The sequence below is a fragment of the Pseudorca crassidens genome, chromosome 2, assembly GCF_039906515.1.
Source record: "Pseudorca crassidens isolate mPseCra1 chromosome 2, mPseCra1.hap1, whole genome shotgun sequence".
In the NCBI taxonomy this organism is placed as follows: Eukaryota; Metazoa; Chordata; class Mammalia; order Artiodactyla; family Delphinidae; genus Pseudorca; species Pseudorca crassidens.
Window position 1 is genome coordinate 10,234,676 of NC_090297.1, and position 12,130 is coordinate 10,246,805.

A 12,130-nucleotide genomic window follows, 5' to 3' on the forward strand; every position below is an offset into this window, starting at 1 on the left:
ACGCGCACCGCGAGGGGCCCGAGGCCAGTTGTCACTTCCCTTGTCCACAGCGCAGGTCTCTGGACTTGCGGGTGGGAGCGGCGGTCGGTCTCTCCAGAGCCGTACACTGCACGCACGGTATATTCTTAGTTTTTTGTGCTGTTCGCCAGCAACGCGTCATAAAATGTGTTCCGAGAGTGACATTTCCAGCACCGCAGATTCGGCGGCCTCGTGTCCATCCGCCCGGACTGTGCGGGAGGGCCGGACGCGCTGCGGCCGATGCACTGGCCTCCCGGGGCAGGGAGAGCCGGCCGGGCCGTACACTGCCGCTACGCCCGGGCCGGGCCCTGCCATCCGGCCGCCCCACTCCTCCCCGGGCCGGGCCCTGGGCCACTCCACGCCACTCAAGACTGCGCTGCACACGATTGCAACACTCGCGGCTGGCGAAGGTTTCAGCGCAGACCTTTTTGAAATTAGGCCATTAACAAAATGGAAGTTGAACGGTGTGCTGTTACTTTTGACTCAACTCCAACAGTTCTATTTTGTTTAATAATGTTTTCAAACAAAAGGTGAAGTGTAGTCACACTTACAGAAGGCAGGGGATAATTTCTGGGAGGAAGATAGTTTGGTTGGATATATCATATTTCCAGCTGGCGTTCTCCACGTTGTTTGTTTGTTTTGTTTTTTTTCTTTTAATGAAGAATTTCAATATTAATCAGTGAATCTTTCGTAGAGCCCTGTTTGAATATATGCCAAGGCGAGGGGTATGGTAGTTTCTTACTAATATAAATCTTTTTTTTTTTTTTTTTGCCCGCCCTAAGTCTTAAATAAATGTTTGTAGCCATCTGAACTTGAGTCCAGCCTTTACTTAGAACACTGCAAAGTGAATTGTGGCAGTCATACTGTAAATAAAATCATAATGTAAACTTGACTTTGGAAAAATGTAAAAGTAACATTTAAAAATGTAGGCGAGAAGTTAAAAAAGTCTATTCTGACTTTTCCATTACATATTCTTTGTATTTTACGGTATAATCAATAACCCATCCAAGGGAGTTTATTAGGCCTTTTACTGAATACATGTTCGCTGTTTATCTAACTCGATTTCGTCAGTTTTAGGTCATTAAATGCTTTGATCATGAATCAGATGATCAGGGTCTAGAAAATTGCCAGGTGTTTTTTGTTTGTTTGCTTTTGTTGTTGTTTACTGTTTTGAGGTTTGAGATTTCTGTTGCTGTTAGGCTTAGCGCATAATTGTTTGCAAACTCTTCACATAATTCAAATTGTTCCTTTATTTAGTGTTCACTTTGTGTATAATTAATGTCACCAGCCTTTCTAGGTAAGCTGTGATTTGCAGGGGCCGGAGTTTGGAGGGCAGCGAATCTTTACTCTGTTACTAAGCATAACTAACTCATGTAAATTTAAATATAGTCATAGGTTAATAGGTTAATAGCAACTTCATCCTAATGCTTTTCTCTGTTCAGCGTACTTTGCTGTGCATGTTTAGAACATTTCATAGATTTTTATTTATTCCTTAATTTTGTTTTTTTATTTGAATGTGGGGGAAAAAACTGAAAATAAGTTTTATTAGTGGTACATGAACTTACACATCTTCATTTTTATACCTGCCCATATTGCTGGGTTTTTGCATTGAGTTAAGTAGTTCATATTTCTTATTATCCTGTTATTTATAACTACTCCGAGCTGTGTATAACCGACTGAATCTTAAGTTTTAGTTAAAATACTTATGTGAGGCTGCCTCTCGGAACTTAACAGTCTGTTTTGAATAGCTTACTGGTAAGGAGCTGTGTTTGCTCTTTATGATCTAAAGTTTAAATAGTCAAACCTTTTTTGTTTTTAAATTAAGTACTCTGTGAAAGCTAATTTATAGCTTACAAAGACCTGAAATGGAGAACTTTTTATGTTAACTTGGTTCTATTTAGGTCTTATGTGTGACCTCAGACATTTAAATACCTTTTCAGGCAGTGATGTCAGAGAATAAATCAACATAAATTTCATTCAGTAGCAATATTAACTTAGTATTTCTGAAAGCCAGATGTTGAAGACATGCAGCTGACAGGTAGATTGACAGTGGACCTAACTTCATTTTGGTTAGGAGGCAGGCAGAGAGAAACAAAGGGCTGAATTCTTCATAGTTCTGGGCCTCTGATCCTTTGCATGACAGCTGCTGTGCCTACAGCTGTGCATTGCATGTGGTGCCTTTCAGAATTCATCAGATCGCTGGTGGATCATGCGGCGTGTTCTGGGCAGTGGAAAGCCCTGATTCCTTTGCATACAATGTGGCCCCTCCTCTTCTCTCTCCCTCTCTGTCTCTGTCTCTCTGCCTCTGTCTGTCTCTCAGTCATTCATTGAACTAATGTTTGTTAAGCCCCTGCCATGTGCCAGGCGCTCTGCTAGGTCGTACAGGACAATGGTGAGCAAAAAAGCAGCAGTAACTTTTCTCCTGGCGCCTGTAGTCTAGTGGGGGAGACAAACATTAAATCAGTAAGCTACTGATCGGGGCCTAGATGGTTGGCATGGAACAGGCCCTCAATAAATAATTTGTTGATTGGCAAACAAAGACTCATGCAAACCTGCAATGAAGGAAGAGAACACAGTGCTGTGAGAACACAGTTCATATTGTCTCTGACCAGGGAGCATGCGGTTTTGCCAGTGGCCAAAGGTGTTCATATGTTAGGCATTTTGAACTAGAATTCTGGATTCTCACCTTTGTAATTCAGCCTAACTTCTTACATGTCTGAGCAGCCCCTGTAATGAGATTGAGCGTGAGAAGTTCCTTGGATGGGACAGATTAAACTTTCCAGGTGGAGAGGAAGGGAGGGTTTTCAGTGTTGGGTTTTCAATATTTCACTGAAATATTCGTATTTAATCCACGGGAAGATTGTGATCTGAACATAGAAAGGCCAAATTTAGAAGTATTTATCGTCTTGATTTCTGTTGAATTTGTTTGTTAGCAGTAAATGACTGTTGGCAAATGTTCTTTTAAAATATAGACTATAATAGAATGTTGTTGCCCTGCTCTCTTTTGGCTACATAAGAACCTTACCCAGAGTTCTTTTTACTCTAAAGCAGCAGCAGTGTCTTGATGCACATGGGCTTAGTGGAAGGAATGAAAAACGTGGGACTCTCGGGCTTTTACCAGGTGTATGGCTGGGCAAATCATGTCACTTTTAATGGGGGTGCAGTTTCCATATCCTTAAAAGTAGGTGTCATAACATGGAATGGTCCTTGTGCTGTATACCCAACCTCACTGGGTTGCTGTCAAGAGCAGGAGAGATAATAATAAGGAACATCTCTGTGCAGCATGTGGGTCCGTGGTACCTGTAAGTGCCACTGACAGAATGTGGCTGATGGTTGGCTACCTATGTGATTCTTGCAGAGGAGCTACTGAGCTTGTGAGTCAGTTAATCAGTCAGTATTTATGGAGCACTTGTATTAGCGCTAAGGAAGCAGTGGGTCCTCCCTCTCCCTTCCCGTGGCGGGGCCTCACCGTAGGCTGCTTCTCTCTTACTTTAGGCCTACTTCTAACCTGTTGACTTTCCTGTCTATAGCAAATTAGAAGGAGGAAATTAGAAGAGTTACTTGTAGCAGCAAGTAGTTTTATAGCTAATAGCCAGACAGTTAAGAAGACAAAGTTTGTAACAAAAACAGTAACGAGCTATAAAGAGCACAGTGCCGTGAGATCCCTTAACAGGTTCACATAATCTTTTCTAAAAGCTGTAAATAGTCCCTGAGATCAACTAGTTTTTAGTATTTATCTAAGGTGACTTTTAGTCACCACAGAACAGTTAAATTATAACCAGTTTAAAAAGGAAATAGTTCATGTTTCCATAATTAAAATTGTTCACATAAAAAACCTGGAGATATCCACCACCCATCCCCTCGCCTTGTTATTTAACAAGTATATTCTGTGTCAGACACTATGTTAGGTGCTGGAAGCTACAGCAGAGAACTAACATAACCCAGGTCCCTGCTTTCATGGAATTTACATTCTGGAGAATGAGGGGACAACCAACCAACAGATGAACAAGACAAATCTTATAATGTTAATAAAGTGTGTGTGTGTTGCAGGTGGTTACGTATGGTGTGACTGTGGACGGGTAGCCAGGGATAGCCTTTCAGAGGCTGTGACTTGACTGACACAGGGGTGGGCCCTGTCAAGTTCTCAGGGCTGAGAGCTCCAGGAAGAAGGACCGGATTGGGTGTTCTTTTAGCAGTGTTGGTTATTTATTGCTGGGGTGGTGTATAGAGAGAGCCACCTAGAACCCCACATGAGTCTTTCTGTTTGAAACTCAGTTGTGCAAATGGACATACTGGCCCCTTTCCCACCAGCACTGCACTCAGTGGCAGGATTGGTAGGGGAGATTAGAGAGATGAGTAAAACATCCGGGGAGGAGTTTATCGTCTGTTTTATTGCAGCTCAGTGTGGGTCAGGTTTACTAGGTGTTCTAGTTGATGTGTGTACAGGCTCTAGAATAGGGAAGGGGTTGGCAGGAGCCCTCTGGGAGAGGAGGTGATGCTACTTTGTTGTTGAAAAGCAGAGCACAGTGGGGAGGATGCCTGTGAAGAACATTGAGGAGGGGAAGAAAGAAAGATTTGGGGAAGGAAACTCACGGGGACATGAGAGGTCACAGGACATTGCTGGACAACAAGTAGAAACAGAGATGCGGCAAGAGGCTCTGATGGAGACGTGGAGCCTTGTGGGCTGTGTGGCGCTGCAGCCAGACGGAGCAGTGAGCCCTGAGTAGTGCTGAGTGGTACTGAGCAGTCTCGTGGGCATTCCCATTTAGCCTCTGCTTCTGCGTGGTTTGTACCAGCTCCAGATGAGGAAATGGACACGTAGCAAGGGTGGATAACTTGTCCAAGCTCTGTCTGCCAATGAGTGTCAAGAGTCAGAGCTTGAGCCCAGGTTTTGCATGCCTTTTCTTCTTCATAATACTCTGCTTTCTGTCTACTTTTGCCTGTGGTGGACAACAGCAGAAGTGATAGCACTGGTTCCATTTAAAGTTAACATTAGAGAATACATTTAACAAAAGCGAACAGGTGGGCTTCAGTGGAGTTTGATGTCTTGACCTTCCCCAGTAGCCGACAGCTCTTTTCGAGGTTCCTTGGCCAAAGCTGAAGAGTGGAGGCCTGGCTGGATGACAGAGGCCTAGCCATGGTGCCTGAGGATGATTGCAGATGGGCCCTGAGCTTTCTGGGTGCCTGGTGGGCAGGTCCTGTGCCCACTTACAGGGCGCTCATCCCTAGTTCTTGTTGGCAAGTGTTGGAGCAGGGCTTGGGGCAGTTGCAGGTGGCTACGATCCTGTGGAGATAGGGCCCCAGCGTTAGATGTTACATGGCTTGTGAGCTTGTCGCCTTGGGCCCAAGTGAGCAGTGTCCTAGTCGGTCCCCAGTGGAGCTCTCGCTGCCACTAGTTTAGTGATGCCTTTGCTGAACATTGGGTGACCTGTCTCTGAGGGTTTCCTGCCTGGTTGATCCTGCTGTTTTTCTGGTCTGTTTTTAAAAGCTTAGTGCAGCTTTAATGTTTTTGCAACAGTAAGAATCTAGGAATTTTTTTGATTTCTAATTCTACTTCTACTGCTACTGAATTGCTCTAAATTTAGGTAAATAAGTTGGTTGATTTTTTTTTTTTTTTTGCGGTACGCAGGCCTCTCACTGTTGTGGCCTCTCCCGTTGCGGAGCACAGGCTCCGGACGCGCAGGCTCAGCGACCATGGCTCACGGGCCCAGCCGCTCCGCGGCATGTGGGATCCTCCCGGACCGAGGCACGAACCCGTGTCCCCTGCATCGGCAGGCGGACTCTCAACCACTGCGCCACCAGGGAAGCCCGGTTGATATTTTTGTGCCTTTGATTCTTGCTGTATATAACCTTGTTCATAGGGAAATTTATGGATTAACTACAGGTTTTCAAAGCATTTTGCAGAGTTTCAACTGTATTTTAGTGGATGAATTTGCAAAATTCTTAATATATACCATAATGGAGTGTGTTAGGAAATATGCTGTGCTCTAAGGTTGTTATCCTGGTTCTCCTGTCCATGTGGAAACTGGAAGGTGAGACTTGCCTCATACAGAAAAAAAGGGTTAATTATTAAGTTTCCTAAAAGGTAAAAGGACCTTGAATGTAGGGAGTTCAAAATTGTTGATTTTTAAAAATCCAATTGTAATTTGAAAGTAAAAAAAAAAATTTGCTGTACTTTGCCTAGATAAAAATACTGGGTTCTTTTTCTACATTATGAATTCATTATTGTTTTTAAAACTTATCGAGTTTTTCCTTTTCTTAGACAGTTTTACATTTCTGTTTACAGAGCTGTTACAGTATTGGGTTGGCCAAAAAGTTCGTTGGGTTTTTGCCGTAAGATGGCTCTAGTAAGTGCTTAGTTGTCTTTAACTTCCCTTGAAACGGTTTTGTTAGATTGCATTGTGACAGCTGTCATTATCAGCATGCATTTAAAACGAATCTTATCAAAATTGGTGATTCCCCCCCCCCCACCCCCGTACGTGCGGGCCTCTCACTGTTGTGGCCTCTCCCATTGCGGAGCACAGGCTCTGGACGCCGGACACGCAGGCTCAGCGGCCATGGCTCACGGGCCCAGCCGCTCCGCGGCATGTGGGATCTTCCCGGACCGGGGCACGAACCCGTGTCCCCTGCATCAGCAGGCGGACTCTCAACCTCTGCGCCACCAGGGAAGCCCAAAATTGGTGAATTTCTGTGTAGCCATTTTAATATTGAAGATGGAAGAAAAACGGCAACATTTTCGGCGTATTATGCTTTATTATTTCAAGAAAGGTAAAAATAGCAGCCTAAATGCAAAAAAAACCCAAAAGATTCGTGCAGTATATGGAGATGGTGCTGTGACTGATCAGATGTGTCAAAAGTGGTTTGTGGAGTTTTGTGCTGGAGATTTCGCGTTGGACGATGCTCCACGGTCACTAGACCAGTTGAAGTTGATAGCGATCAAATCAAAACATTAATTGAGAAGAATCAATGTTATACCATGTGAGAAATAGCCGACATACTGAAAATATCCAAATCAAGCGCTGAAAATCATTGGCACCATCTTGGTTATGTTAATCACTTTGATGTTTGGGTTCCATGTAAGTTAAGCGAAAAAACCTTCTTGATTGTATTTCTGCATGTGATTCCCTACTAAAACATAACGAAAACGTTGCATTTTTAAAACAAATTGTGACTGGCAGTGAAAAGTGGATACTGTACCATAATGTGGAACGGAAGAGATTGTGGGGCAAGTGAAATGCACCACCACCAACCGCACCAAAGGCCAGTCTTCATCCAAAGAAGTTTTTGTATATGGTGGGATTGGAAGGGAGTTCTGTATTATGAGCTCCTTCTGGAAAGCCAAACGGGTAATTCCGGCAAGTACTGCTCCCAGTTAGACCAACTGAAAGCAGCACTTGGCAAAAAGCATCCAGAATTAGTCAACAGAAAATGCATAATCTCCCATCAGGATAATGCAATGCGTCTTTCTTTGATGACCAGAGAAAAAAGCTTGGCTGGGAAGTTCTGATTTCTCTGTCATATTCACCAGACATTGCACCTTCGGATTTCCATTTATTTTGGTCTTTACAAAATTCTCTTAATGGAAAAAATTTTCTTTTCCCTAGAAAACTCTAAAAGGCACCTGGAACAGTTCTTTGCTCAAAAAGATAAAAAGTTTTGGGAAGTTGGAATTATGAAGTTGCCTGAAAAATGGCAGAGGGTAGTGGAACAGAACAGTGAATACGTTGCTCAATAAAGTTCTTGGTGAAAATGAAAAATGTGTCTTTTATTTTTACTCAAAAACCGAAGGAACTTTTTGGCCAACCCAATACATGAACTTCCATGTTCACAGTAGAACTACAGAGAGGAGAGTGTATATACTTTTACATTTGAAGTTGCCTCTGAAGAACTGAGGAATTGGATAAATACCCCAAGGATACCTTCAAGCTGGTTAAAAATTAATAGACATTTCCTAACCGTTAAAGGTTGTGTGGGGAACTGGGAGTTGCAGCTTCAGACAGGCTCACACGGTGCTCCTGTTGGCATTCATGTTATCTGCTCATACTCTGCGTGCCACCAAGGACAGTTGCTTTTATTAATGTTAATAGCTTGGTCGACATAGTTTAGGAAGTTGAATGACTTGGAGAAGCAGGAGTTATTTGAAAACATTACTGTTGTTTCTCAAAGTGAAGAAGATAAATGTGGAAAGCAACCGTTTTTCTTTATTACTGCTCAGATTAAACCAGTGTCAGACGTTACAAGAGTTCTTGGCTGAATTCATTCATTACAGTGTATTTTGATAGGGACACATCTCATGATTTGACACTTACATGCACATCATGTCGTCAAGTGATGAACCGCTTTCTGTTGATGGTGACAATGACAGCAGTTACTCGTTTCTTTAGCACGTCTGTCTTGTGCCTAGCGCTGTGCTTGGTGCTCCGTGTACATCATTGCTAATCCTCCTAGTAGCCCTGCAAAGTAGGGAATCATTTTCCTCCTGTGTGGATGAGGTCACTGATGTTTGAGGGGTTCCATGGTTTGCCCAGGTTCGCCCAGCTACTAAATTGTTCAGCTCCGCCTTGCCTAAATCTAGTTTTTGTTTATAATGTTTCTAAGCAGGACACTTACACTGAATAAGTAGCAGTGTTTTATAAGGCTTTGCTAATTAGCCAAGATGAATTTTCACTACTCACTTTAGAATTGCCCACTTTAATCCTAAATAATAAGGCAGTGTGATTAAGTGAAATCTTTGGTATTGGAAAGCTAAGTTATGGTGAAAACTAATGCCTTGAGTTATTTTTGCTTTGGGGTTTATGGATTAAACAGATTTATTGTATTCCTTTGAGCACCTCAAACAGCTTTTAAAAAAAAAACAGATTAAATTTTTATCCCTTTCCAGCCCTTGTCTATTAAGTGTTTTGGTTTTTTTTAATGACATATTTGTTGGTTTGAGCTTCTTATAAATATTTCATTTCTCTTAAGTTGTGTATTATTTTTGAAATCCGTTTGGAAACCACAGGAACCGAGTGAGACATTGCCTTGGCCTAACTCCCTCAGCAGTGTGGATGGCAGAGGGATTGTGTCTAGGATTGTGGAATTCTTCCATTTTGTTTTATTGATGATTTCAAGAAGCCACTGATGTTTAGTGTCCTCTTCTGCACTAGTGTTCTTTTGTTGAGAATGACTGACTCTTCCACTGAGTAAAATATAACTTTAAAAGTTTTGTTAAGGTGAATGTTATAGATCGTGAACGTGTTTTAATTAACATACACTCTAAAAATTAAATCTAGAAACTGATTTTAAGTGTAATTCTGATTTGTTTGTGGTAGAATTGAGTAAAATCATGCTTATTAGTTTCCTTCACTCTCATGATGTGACACCAACAAAAGATAGCGATCTTGTTTGTTTTGTCAAAATGTTTATGGGGGCATGGCTTTTTATTTTTTACCTTTTCCTTTAAGAATTCATGAACTGTTTGAAGCAGTAGCTTCTTAAGAGGTTTTGTTTGCTGATAAAGCTGTTCCTATTCTAGCATCTTGGCTCATTCTGGAGGAAAAGCAAGAAAGGAAATAAGAATGAGAAAGGAGTTGCCTTAACCTGTTTGTGTGCACTCCTGAATTCTCCTCATGTGGGGCAGGGGTGATTCTTAATTGTGTTTATCCCACAATAGAGTCTTTAGAATATGCGTGCATGTATAAAACTTAAAACTTCTTGGATTTGTAACAAAATGTAATATGGCTTTTTCCACCTGAAACTTTTACTGAGAGTTCTTTATTCAGTTGTTCCTTAAAGGTTTAGTAAGTCCTTAACACCCTTACCCACACTGTAGGCCGGACGGAACTGCTGCTTAGTAATCTGTGCTTTCATTTTTCAAATTTCTTAAGCATTTTTCTTTCTGTTCTGTTTAAATTTTCTCTAAAAATTAAGGGGAAGTAACTTTGTTTAAATGGTTAAAACTTGACACATATATTGAGAAAAAGTCCTGAGGGATTATGGGTAAGAGACTAGAAAATCCTCAGCATTCTGAAGCACTTATTGTAGCTATTTATTTCCTCTTCTCATTTTTGTGGTCATGACTCTGAAATTTAAAAATATTTTTTGATAGAAGTTTTCATTATATGATGGTGTAGTTATTTTAATTGTTATATAGTAAATTTAATATACTTTAATATTACAAAGAATATTTGAATAGCTTCAGAGGTAAGAGATTTATTTTAATGATAAAATAATGATATTGTATTTGTGTGTATATAAAAATACCAGTTTCTAAGATAAGATTATGACGTCTGAAATCCTTGCTATTTTGATACTTTAAGAACTTTAAATTTTATATGTTCTTATTAGTTTAATCAGTATCTGAATGACCAAAACCTAATCTCACCCTTAATGAAAGAGCTGTATGTTACCCGTTATGTGGAGCTGCAGAGGATTATCTTTGCTTTGGTTAAAAAGAAAAGCAGTAAATAATACTTAGACTAAAATTCATCTTCCCCCTTATTTCTAGTAAAGCTACAGTGATAAACGATCTTTTCCTCTTGTACTTATAATCCTACCTCTTGGTGCAGTCTTTTGTAGGTTTCCTGAGCCACCACATGCCACAAAAATGAGGGCAAACTGGTTTGTTCACCCGTGTTTAGAACCCCCAAACAGAATTATGTGTGGTGTTTGAAGTTGAGGGACAGTTTGGAATGGGCAACACTGAAATTTCTGTGCCTTCTGTTATTTTTCTACCATTTGGTTTCTTAGGTTCAGTTTTCCATCTCTTGCCAGTTTGAGGTATAGAATATGCCTTTCTAGTTCTGTTGGGTGTATTTTTGTTTTTAAGCTATGAGGTTTTCAGAACCTGTTTTCCTGTGAAGTAAAGCAGAAAGTCTCAGGTCCCTGTGAGGAATGGGAGGTCACTGCGCTCCACCTCCTGCCTTGGTCCCTTCGCTGTGAAGATGTTAGTGCCGGCATCAGTGGAAACCCATGTGCATTTCGACCAGATTTATGCTGCCGGCAGCACAGTGGTCGTTAGTTGCAGTTTTGATCTTTGTCGGTTTACACATATGGATTGTAATTTTTGTAGGATTAACACTGGAGTTGAAATTACAGTTTCCCCTCTCACTGTCATCCAGACAGATAGAAAGGAATAATTACCAGTAGTCTCAATCTTGGTTGGATTTTTGAACGAGGGGTTTAAGATTGCAGATTTGCTTGCTTTTAGGAGTTTTATTAGTTGCTAAATATATTATTCAGGAAGTATCTCTTCCTTGCTAGGTGTGATCATAGGAGTATTCGATAGCAAGATCAGATTTGAGTGTTAAGCTTAATAACATCTATTTGTGGTTTTGATTCCATCAAAATTATAAATTCAGGAATTGGCTGGAAAATAAATTACTGTCTGTATGCTAAAGCAAATTAAATTCATGGTTGAATCAGAGCATGGAAAGTATTGACTCAAGAAAAAGTGACCCTTAACTAACACTATTTCTGACCCCTTTCAGTTTTAGAGAGGTGGAGTCTTCTAAATCTCATGGGCAATTGTCAGAAAGTACATGGAATTGGTAAACTTTGTTTTCATAGTAAATGACTGTTATGTTCCCCTCCAACTTCTTTCTGTGTTAAAGCACATTAAGTATGTTGCTCAGGCTTCACTGTTGCTTCTGTATTAAATACAACTGGATCAGTACTTTGCAAATGATACCTTGTTTAAACGAGCCTGATGTGTGTATGTTGAGGGGAGGAGAGAAGGGGAAAATTGCTGAGCCAGCTAAACCTTTGAGTGCTGGGAGATGTACGATGTGTGGATTTATTGTGGCATGCTAGAACAGAGCCTTGGAGTTACAAGGCCAGATCTGAATCCTAGCTCCACCAGCTACCAGCATGTGACTTTGGGTGGATTACTCTACACGTTCTGATCTTCAGTTTACCTGTCTGTGAGATGAGGGTAACACCTACAGTGTAGGGTTGCCTTGAACATTAAGCGAGAGCCTCACAGGAGCATGTGTGGCACACCGACCTTGGTCCACTTCATTGTAATTGGTGGCCACCGGCAGAATTAGCTCTGTGGTAACTCTGCCTGTTCTTTGGCCTATCGTGGCACTTCTGGATTTAAAAAAAAAAACAGAAATGAACAGTTTCAATATCT

The 12,130-nt window shown here is 41.3% G+C and overlaps 1 protein-coding gene across 7 annotated transcripts in view; it reads left to right on the forward strand.

Annotated features, from left to right (window-relative positions):
- The window catches only part of PRDM2 (PR/SET domain 2), a 117,941-nt gene that overhangs the window by 49,073 nt on the left and 56,738 nt on the right, over window positions 1–12,130 (forward strand). The window lies entirely within an intron of this gene.